Below are 10,281 nucleotides of genomic sequence, written 5' to 3'. Positions count from 1 at the left end.
GAATTTGGTTTCATCTTTAGACAGCATATCTGTGACAAAGTGGAATTTTCCAGTTGTTCTACAACTTGATGCAAAAGTTTTGGCTATGCACAGTGACAACACAAAAAAGAAGAAATTACAAATAACAGGAATATCTTACTTGTTAACCAGTGACTCGTGTAAGTACTGTACATCACTGTTATTGCTACATGACATCTAACTGGGGGAAAATATTACAACACTACTGAGAAAAGCTAACAAAATTACAACTGTGAAGATGTAAGAAAATTTTTCACTGCAATCTGTATCATCAGATTACTTTCATCAGAAATGACAAAACTTGTTTCCTAGTTTGAGTTTTGAACTTTCAAAGTCATGAATCTGCAGAAATAACACAAATGCAAAATGTCATGAGGAACTTTCCCAGTTAGCCCAGAAATATTACAAACCATAGTAGGATATTTGCTTTGCCTTCAAAGGATTTCAACTACATAAAGAGACACTGAGTTTGCCTTTAATCACTGTTTTATTTGGCTAGTTGTTACAATTAGAGGTTGTAAAAACAATACAAATTAATGGAGGTGGGGAGGAGGTTAAAGGAAGGGAAGGATAAGACTAAACATACTATATATTTCTGCAAGAAGAACATAACATAAAATACACAGACATGACAAGTGAGTATGTCCTCAAACTAAACACGTTGATCAAAGAGAATAGCTTACTATTACAGTAACAAAAAGAGATGCAAGAAAGTACAACACAATTCTGAGACTTATCTTCTGCTGAATTTAAAAAGCACACACTGTTCTGACAGTAAGACATAGTAGTAATCCATAGTAACGCAAAGATGTGTACCTGTTTAGATGATTCTGACATGAAACTTGGATGGGTTAGGAGAACATCCATATCCCCTGGCTTCACTCTGCACCTGGGAAAGTAAGAAGCAAAGAAAATCCTTCTGTGCGAACCTTGCTATTTGTTTTAACAAGACCAGCTAAAGTAAGGCTTTGTGTCTGAAATTTGGTTCTCATCACTGACAGAAACTACACTAACACTGACAAACATTCATCAAACTGTTCTCCCAGCAGAAAACACTCAGTGACTATCCAAGAAACTAGTGAAAAATTAATCTTTAAGTAAGAGAACACTGCTAAAACAAAAAGACTTGGCATCACCCTGCATCTCAGAAATACCAAAGAACTTCCTGCAATACTCTATAGTAATGAATGCTACTAAGGTAAAACAAAGTGAACAATTCATATTTTGTAATACACTAATCTCAGGGGAAGGGGGGGCAGGAAAGGGAGAGCAATGATGTTTGTGGGTGCTTCATCACTGAACCCACCAGTTCAGTTAATACTAAACAGAGCAGGGTTCTAATATAAACTGACTCTCTAGAAGAACGGCATGTATTAAAACAAAGAGTCAAACTATCAAATACCAACTACCATGTCTCATAAACATCAGTAAATTCTACATCTTATTAGCCCAAAATAAACACAACAAGATCACAGAGCACCAGTCTTGTCTAAAACTACTACAGACTGCACCAATAATAGTTTGGATCCAGTTTCTTTACCTCCTTTAGCACAATTTCCTGAAGAAAGAGGGAAGATTAGTCATTTGAGATGTCAGCTGCTCATTTGCCTTCACTGCCTTATGTCCTTGATAAAGATTTTCTTGTGTGCATTTTCAGCATTTCTTCCCCTGGGATTCTTTTCTCAAAATCTTTAAAATATCAGCATATATAAAAATAAAATCATCTGAAACAGTGGTAAGGGCAGCATCTTAAAACTGTAGTCAACTAAATGTATATCAGAAATAACAATACAATTTATATTACTGTCATGTTGCAAATAAAGCTCCCCTTTCTCACCACCAACACCTTAGAAAACAGCATCTCGCAGAGTAATGGCAAACCTCACAGTTGCAATTTTGGCAGATCTTAGAAGATGGCTTCATTGCATATTCTGAAGAGCTGCTATGAGGTGGGAGTAATATTATCATTTGACCAACTGATTTATATTTACAGAGCCCTCCAAAAATACAAAAGGTACTCGACAGAACTCAGTCCATCAGCAATCAGGAGGAAAAGGTCCCTGACCCATGGTCAGAGGTGCCAAAAACCAAACAGAGGCTGCATTGCCAAAAACCAAACAGAGGCTCACAAGCCTGTCAAATACAGCTCCTGAAGTGTCTATGCAGAGAGCTGTAGAAAAGACAGGCTGCCAGCACGCTGCTTGACTGCAGAGGGTAAAAGGCCACGTGAAATGGTGATGCACCGCCTGCCTGAGCAGCTGGCACATTCATCACACCTCCTGCCCCAGAACCATTGATAGGAAGCATTGGCAGCAGTACAATGGCCTGGGAACGCCACGTATACGGTGACACTCTGACCCAGCCAGCCCAAGCCCTGTAGACAGGGGTGCTGGATACAAGACACGAAACTACTTTTTTCAGGTGAGCTGTAATGGAACTGAGAACAAGAAAAGCACATTGCACTGAAACCATTCTTACAGTTCAGCACTTCCTGATGGCTCCGAAACAAGATCTGAACACAATGCCAGGAGCAGACCCAAGGGCCAGGCATGCACTAACAAGGTGCAGGAAACCTGGATATATAGGCTGGATTATCTCATATTGACTTTATAATGAAAAGTTTTCCCTTAAATGCTCACACATACATAAAGGCAGTGATGAACACCAGGTATGGGGCTCAGAGATGAGCAATGGTAAGACGACGATCATCGTGTACCCTTTCTGACTCACTGGCAGCCAGTTTGCTCAGGTCACACACCCTGCATTTTTACTACTGATGCAGAAACTCTAAAGCTGACCCCATGCAGAACCAATTCATATGTATCAGGATTGAGCAGTTCATTTGCAGCTTCTTGCAGACACCTTTAGTTCTTCCAGGACACCACCAGCACAGTGCAACAGCCACTTGGCAAGCAGCATTCAAACTAGCAAGTACCAAGGGAAAGGTGTGCACTCTGCATGGCATTCTCAAGCTTAGCTGTCACAAAGGCCTTATCTTGCATGCAGCACATGACAAAAATGGGTTGGGGCAATTCTGTAGCGCATGCTGAGAGGGCAGGCCCTTTCAGAAACAGATTGCCAAGGAACACAATGCAACCTTGCTAAAGCAATCCTCCATGAGCGAACTGAAAAGTCAGTTGGAAATAATTCATTTCTGGATGGAGACTAAGCCTACTGAATTTCAAACCCAAGGACACACAAGTTCTGAACTGCTGAAGAAAGCACAAAGCATATAGAATTGGAACTTATTTGGCCTCTTTAACCTCACATTGCATCCTGGTGTCAAAAGGAATCATTAGAAAAGCCAAACATTTGCACCCAGGAAAACTTACTTCAGCCCAATTTGCTGTCAATGGGTCAAGCTTACATTCATTATTTCTTAGAGCCAGAATAAGAAAAAAAAAAAAGTTACTCGAAAACTAAAATTCATACAGTAAATTTCTTATACTAAAAAATGATGCAACTGAAGAACATGCAACAAAACAGCAACCTCAAAGTCAAAGGCTAAGGAAGGCATTTTAAGCAGAGCCTGGTCAATATCTGGCTGTAAAAGTCAAAACACATACAGCAATGTCTGACAAAACCCTAAGACTTCAACAGACCTTCCACCTCTACAACAAAATCCATGTTATTTCCCAAGTACTCTGCAAGCATCTTACTCTAGAAATGTATACAATGCATTTACTTCATCTTTTTAATTTGAAAAGTTTCCTCAAAAACCTAGGCACAACTGCTATCACGGTATCACTGAGAAATAGGTAGCTTCACAGAAGAAGAATTATTTGAAGTGTGAATTGAGGACCCAAAGTCTGTGCAGCATATGACACGCTCACCTTCTAACATCTTAATTCTTTTCTCCAAAAACTTCCCAGCAGCAGCAGGACTGCAAAGGGACAAGGCAATCTGCAAGCAGAAACAGCAAAAAAAATCTCATGACACTAAAAAGCAACCTCCAGGCAAATTCTGGACCAGGAGAGGCATCTTTCACTTTCCTGAGACAGACACCTAAACTTCTCCCACTGCATCTGATCCTGATTTCTCACAGGTAATCTCAAACCACAGTACAACTTTAAACAAATCTTCAAATCACTTACGAACCATCATGGTCCCTTCTCTCATCCTCAAGATCCTCATAAACATTTTGTTCTCTGTAGCAACATTTTACCCAACATTTACCAGCTTTGTTTCTAAGCACAAATTAATCCCACAGTCTCTTTATTCAGCCAAACCTTCTTAGCAACCAGTATCACTGCCCTCCTCACTCCCAAGGGATCCATTTCAACCTCTGCTGCCTGTGATGAGCCTGCTACGTCCCCATCTGCAGGCTCAACTCTTCTCTGTTGGGGATTCACTAGGAACGGGACAGAAAATGGAACAAGCCTGGGACCTTCTAAAGCCCCTTCCTGAAGAGCTTTGGTGGTTTGGGTTTTTTTTTCCTTTCCCCCTCCTACTTCAGGGACCTCCTGCTCTACTTACAAACACTCCATGGAATAACATAATCCCTGGGCTAATTGCCCACCATATGTCCAAAGGCTCCCACTCCATCTTCCCCGTTACTCTTCTCAGTGCTTCATGGCTGTTTTTGATCAGCTCCTCTCTCCTTCCCCTCTCAGCTTGCACGCACAAGCTTGCCACTTCCATTTCCCTACCACAAAGCCCATAATGGGCAACCCTCTACCCTTTCCTCTCAGACAATTCACATCTTTGGTGTCTCCGTTTGGGCACTACGGCATCAGCCCAAACTCACTCTTCTCACAATCACTAGTCTCCTGGTTTCTGCTCATAACTTCACCAAATAAACAGAGCAGGATAACAAAGATTTTACCCAACGCCAGTAACTCACGTCAGGACCTTGGCTGATACACTAATATCACCCCGACAAATCTGCAGAAACAAGCAAACACCACAAATCCTTCCTCACCTCACTTGCAATAAAGAACTGGAGTGACCGCTCCCGCCCGCTGGTCACCGCACAACGGTACTGTGAGCGGCAGCAAGTGCATGCGCATGCGCGCCGAGACCAGCCCTGCGCACCACCCGCCCGCCTCCGCTCGCAGAGCGCTACTGCAGGCGAAAGGCGCGCGCATGCGCAGGGAGAACAGTGGCGCCCTCCACCGAGCAGGAAATGGGCTGTAGCCGAAAACGCCGCGTGTGCGCAGGGAGAACAGCGCCGCCCAGCGGTGCCCTCCACCGAGCATGAAATGGGCCTGCTGCCGAAAACGCCGCCCGTGCGCAGGGAGAACAGCGGTGCCCTCCACCGAGCAGGAAATGGGCTGCAGCCGAAAATGCCGCGCATGCGCAGGGAGAATAGCGCCGCCCAGCGGTGTCCTCCACCGAGCATGGACCTACTGTACAGCTGCCAGTCTCTACGGGAGGTTGTTAGTGAGAAGGAGAATGCTGTATTTCAACTCGTGACTGCCAAAGAGGTTCCTTTATGCCCACTTTCAGAATTATGACCTACTTCATCAGTCTGCTTTGACATTATTTCTTGGCAGGAATGCTAGTGCTTTAACTGTGCAGTGGCCAAAACCAGTAGTTTATAGGCCAGAGCAGTTATGCTGTACCTGTCTTTGATATGCATTTCATCCTTGTCTCAGGCTTCTGGGAAAATAAATTGTACAGAATTCCAGAAGGTGCGCCTTTAAAATAGGCGGTAAATCTAGAAGCATGTCTGAATTGCAAGGGGCTTGTAACTTCATATTTGTCTTCAATGTGTACTTTTCTTTCACTCTTATTCCGGGCTTACCTCCAACAGTCAGTATTACTGTGGTGTATTGTGTTTCACCAGCAGCAATATATTCAAGAAGAACATGAGAACTCCTGCACTCCCAGAGACCGCGGGATCCATGCTCTGGGCTGGTCATTTTAGGCCTTTGTGCAGAGTTTTCTTTCCAGTTACACACCCTGTGTGAGCCTCTGCTTCAGCTGTTTTCTCAAGGTATTGGAAATGCTTCTGGTAAATACTGTAGTTCCTGACATTTTTCACTGTGTCCTCGCTGGTATGGGATACCGTGAGAGCAGGGAGAGGCAGCCTACGTATATGCGAGGAACATTGTGGCACAGAGAAGTTACCTCTTTGGCCCACCTGACCTATTTTAGAGAGTTTTATTTTTGACCTAAAGATTGAGTGCCATGCACAGCATGCATTGGTTTCCCCATTCTTTTCACAAGATTATCTCTGTCCTTCAGTTGTTTCTTCTGAGGGGGGAGTTGCTGCAGGAACTGCTGGGGAGGCCCTGACAGTGGGACGTGAAAAAGATGCCTTTGACTACATTCAGCTGAAGAAATGTAAGCCGAAGGATCAGAGTAAAGAACTGCTTGTCTAGGCTTGTTACCCAGCAACACGTTGTCAGAGGTTTTTTTTTTTATGAACAATCCTACTTGATCAGGTGCCTATTCATTCCGTGAATGTTAGCGCAAAAACGTGTACGTTACCGATCCTTTAAACCGAGTCCATGGCACTGGGGTAGCATGTGCAGTGAAGACTAAATCCCATAATAACTCATTTTGATGGTGTTCTCTTATATGAAAGCACTTAGAGCAGATTAAAACATTTATCGTACTCTTTTGTTTGTTGAATGGACCATGATACTAAGAGAGACCTGCAGTGAAGGAGACGTAGCAGCCAGTTTCCTTAGAGAAGGCCTCTTGTCCTGTACTTTAGGGCTTACTGTACACTTTGACAGGTAGTAGTGAATGACAGGTTGCCTTTTAACCCCTGGGGAGCAGAAAGTTGTGACTTGGAGGCAAATTGCTTCTTGCAGCTGGGTTAGAAGAAGCTGGCTACCAGTCAAAAGTAATGACAATTCTGTGGAGTCACAGGAAGTGTTTAAAAGACTGTATTTACCTTTTATAGAAGGCTATGCACTTTCATTACTAATCCCTGTAGTAATCAAGCCAGGTAAGTGGTACACAGGTGATCGGACCATTAGTCTTTTTCACATAGTAATAGCCTTTAGGCTGTGATTGCTGTTAGAAAAGTCCAGCTATTTTAGAAATGGAACAAGCCTTTTTAGCTTGTTACCTGTAGTACTGCAAAAGGTGATCAGCATACTAATGTTTTCATGCTTTAACGTGGTGGACGTACTCTGTGCAAACATCTCTTACTGTTTAATGATAAAAACTGAGCAGTCTGTCAAGAAAATAGCGCAGCTTGCTTTTGGCTATTTATTTTGTTTAACACTCAATAAAGGCAAGAGGTTGAAAGTCCTAAAGAAGAGCGCTGCTAGTTTAATGGTTGCAAATTGTCCCATTAAGTAGGTTGTGTTTTTTTTAATGCAGCCTCTGAGTATTTTTTGCCTGTAGAGTATTTTGCAATGATGTTCAAATGAAAGCTGTTACTGAAGCCTCTAGGAGAAATGGCTTGAGTATGAAATACAGAGACTCTGTGCCTCACAGCAGGCACCGTAAATAACAGTAGATCAGATTAGGCAACAGCAGTGAAATATCTCCAAAGGCCAGTGCTGAAGTTGCATGTTGGCACGTAGTTATAGGATGCGAAATTGTCATCACAGCTGCTATCGAAGTATACAGCCATTCTGTGCTCGCACAGAAGAGCTAACGCGACTCGGTGCTGCCCTCGCCCGATTACAAACCGGTACTGCAGCCGAGCGAACAGCGCATGCGCGGTGCCCCCCCGACGCGCTCACTGCTGCCCAGGGTTGATGACCAGACAGCACTGCGGGAGAGGAACCGCGCGCATGCGCAGTAGTTCACAGCCGCGCTCACCGCTGCCCTCAGGACAGGCAAGTGCTGCACACAGCGGCTCGCGCATGCGCACTGGCTTAACATTGCTCACTGCCGCCCTCGGTTGTCAAAAAAGCAAGACGGCACGCAGCGGGGGGGGGGGAGGCGCATGCGCACTGCTTCCCGCCGTGCTCACAGCTGCCGTCGCGTTCCGAAAAAAATCAGTCCCTCCGTGGACAGTGTCGGGGGAGTCCCGGTCCGGTGTCGGGGATCGCGGGGCCGCGCTCCAGGTTCCGCGGCGGTATCCGGGTCCCGAGCGCGGGCGTGCGGCGGACAGAGGGGCGGGACGGAACGGAATCGCCAGAGGCTCAAACTCACAGAACGGTGCGGCACCCACCCCCACCCCGGGCATGCCGGGAGCAGTAGTCTTCGACACCGGGCTTCGGGGCGGCCATGTTGGCTTTTGCGTGGCATGCCGGGAGCAGTAGTCTTCCGGCACTGGACTTCCGGGGGGCCATGACGTTATTTTGCGCGGCATGCCGGGAGTAGTAGTCTTCCGGCACTGGGCTTCCGGGCGGCCATGTTAATCTGCACGGCATGCTGGGAGGTATAGTTTTCTGGCACACGAAACGCGCGCGCACCGCTGCCCTCGCGTGTCCAATAGGCAGTATTGCACCCGTAAGGCGCACGCATGCGCACTGTTTTTCCCATGCTCACTGCTGCCCTCGGGTGTCGACACGCCAGTACTGCAGCCACGACTGCCCTCCCCGCGTACAAATACTGCAGCCAGCCGGCGCGCACACGCGTGTGCCGGTCGCCGTGTTCGCCGCTACTCTCCGCTGTTTCGGTAACGGGTAAGCGAATGGGCCGTGCTCGTCGCCCCTCCCCGATGCTCGTAGATCGGTAGCACAGAAAGCTGTTCCTTGTCGGTGCTTCCTGCCGTCGCGGGGACGGGTGGTGGTGTCTCGGAGCTGCTCCGTGGTGCCCTCTCACCGGGGCATCACCAGAGCCTGTTCGCTGATCCCCGCCGCTCTCTCGGGTACGGGCAGCCTCGGGGCGCTTGCTGCTCGGTGGGAGCCCCGCGGGGCCGCGGCGGGCTACGGTTCGCACGCGTGAGCCGGTCGGCTGCAGCGCCGCGCCGCAAGCACGCGAGGGCGCCATTGCGGGTCTCGCCTCCCTCCCGCTCCCCCCCCCCGCTCCCGCGGCCCCTCCCTCTCGAGCCGGTCCATGCGCGGCGGCGGGGAGCAGCATGGCGGCGAGCAGGGTCGGTGTTTTCGTTCGGCAGCGGCGGGTTGAGGGCCGAGGCCGCCCGGAGTCAAGGATCTGGGGGCCCCGGTGAGGCGAGCGGGGGACGTCGGGTTGTGTCCTGCCCGCTGCAGCCGTTGGTGCGTGGAGGCGGTGGTGCGGGGTGAGGGGGCGGGGGGCTGGGGCCCGGGGCCCGGCTCGGCGCTGCGCCAGGAGCGCGGGGCCAGGTGTGCCGGAGCGGGGGTCTGACTTTCCCTCTTCCGTGTGTCGCCTTTAGGGCCCTGGTTCCTCCCTAGCGCGGGCTGGGGCGCGCGCTCGCCCCTGTGGACGCGACCCGGAGGAACGGGGAGGCAGGCGGGCTCCGAAGTGGGCTTGTGGCGCGGCGTCCACGGGCGGACGGCTCCTGTTATGGCAGGCACACCCGAGAGTGCTGGTAAGTCCCGAGGAGGTTTAAAACCTCTGGACCGAGCAGGTTGAGTGTCAGTTTGAGTCAGGTACGATTAGTACGGCCCCATGTTATTTCCTTGAGACTTGTGGCTAGGCAAGCAAGAAGAGGGATAGAGGAACGACACTCCCAGGCACCCGGAGGCCTCCCCCACCCCCAGGCACAGAGTGTGGGCGCCAGCCAACGCAGGTACCAACTGACTGAAAACCCCGCTGAGCCCTGCTCCCTCCTGTCTGGCTGCCCCAAAGCCACGGGCTTCCCCAGTGCGGTATGTGGTGACGGGTCCTCCGTTGCCTCTGACGTCTCCCCAGGCAGAGGGCAGCTGCACGTATGCTGCACAGGGGTCTGGATGTCTCCAGCGGTAGCACAGCAGCCTGATGTCCCAAAGCCCCAAACAATCTTAAAACCACTCCCAGACCCAGTGCCCACAGCAGTGAGGTGTTCTCATAAATATGGGGGGTGATCTGTGTCTCCCCTTTGACTCAGTCCCACTTTAGAGAAAAGGGAATTTACAGCACTTCTCGGTGAAGAATGTTGGCGGGTGGGTGCACAGATGACAAACAGACTTTTCTCTCTTTTCTTCTGAGCCACCTTTTAGAAGCCTCTGTGCATGCAAGAGGACTCTGTTAATGCGACTAGTCTGGGATAATTGTGCTGTGCACAGTGCTTAAGGAGAACATTAACATAAAATTGCAGGCTAAGGAATAACCTTAAAAAAATACAAGGCTTGGGAAGAGCCTAAGAAAACACTGGTGGGCTATGGGAAGCCCCAGTGATGCTACTTCAGAAAACAGCATGGCTTTTAGGCACCTCCTCAGAGCAGGAGAAATGACTTCCTCCAGCCCATAGGACAATGGGTGCTTTTAATTCCCGCCTTTAATTACCGA

General features: G+C 48.4%; 1 long non-coding RNA gene across 1 annotated transcript; it reads right to left on the bottom strand.

Moving 5' to 3' along the window:
- Positions 1–1,610, bottom strand: LOC106493672 (uncharacterized). The gene is made up of 3 exons (XR_001294178.2): positions 1,559–1,610; positions 835–907; positions 1–83 (listed from the first exon to the last, which is right to left on the bottom strand). It is a non-coding gene; the product is annotated as an uncharacterized lncRNA (long non-coding RNA).
- Positions 1,611–10,281: the final 8,671 nt, after the last annotated feature.

This window comes from Apteryx mantelli, chromosome 13 (assembly GCF_036417845.1).
Source record: "Apteryx mantelli isolate bAptMan1 chromosome 13, bAptMan1.hap1, whole genome shotgun sequence".
Taxonomy (NCBI): Eukaryota; Metazoa; Chordata; class Aves; order Apterygiformes; family Apterygidae; genus Apteryx; species Apteryx mantelli.
The sequence above is the reverse complement of the archived record's forward strand: the minus strand, read 5'-3'. Positions and strand labels throughout refer to the sequence as shown.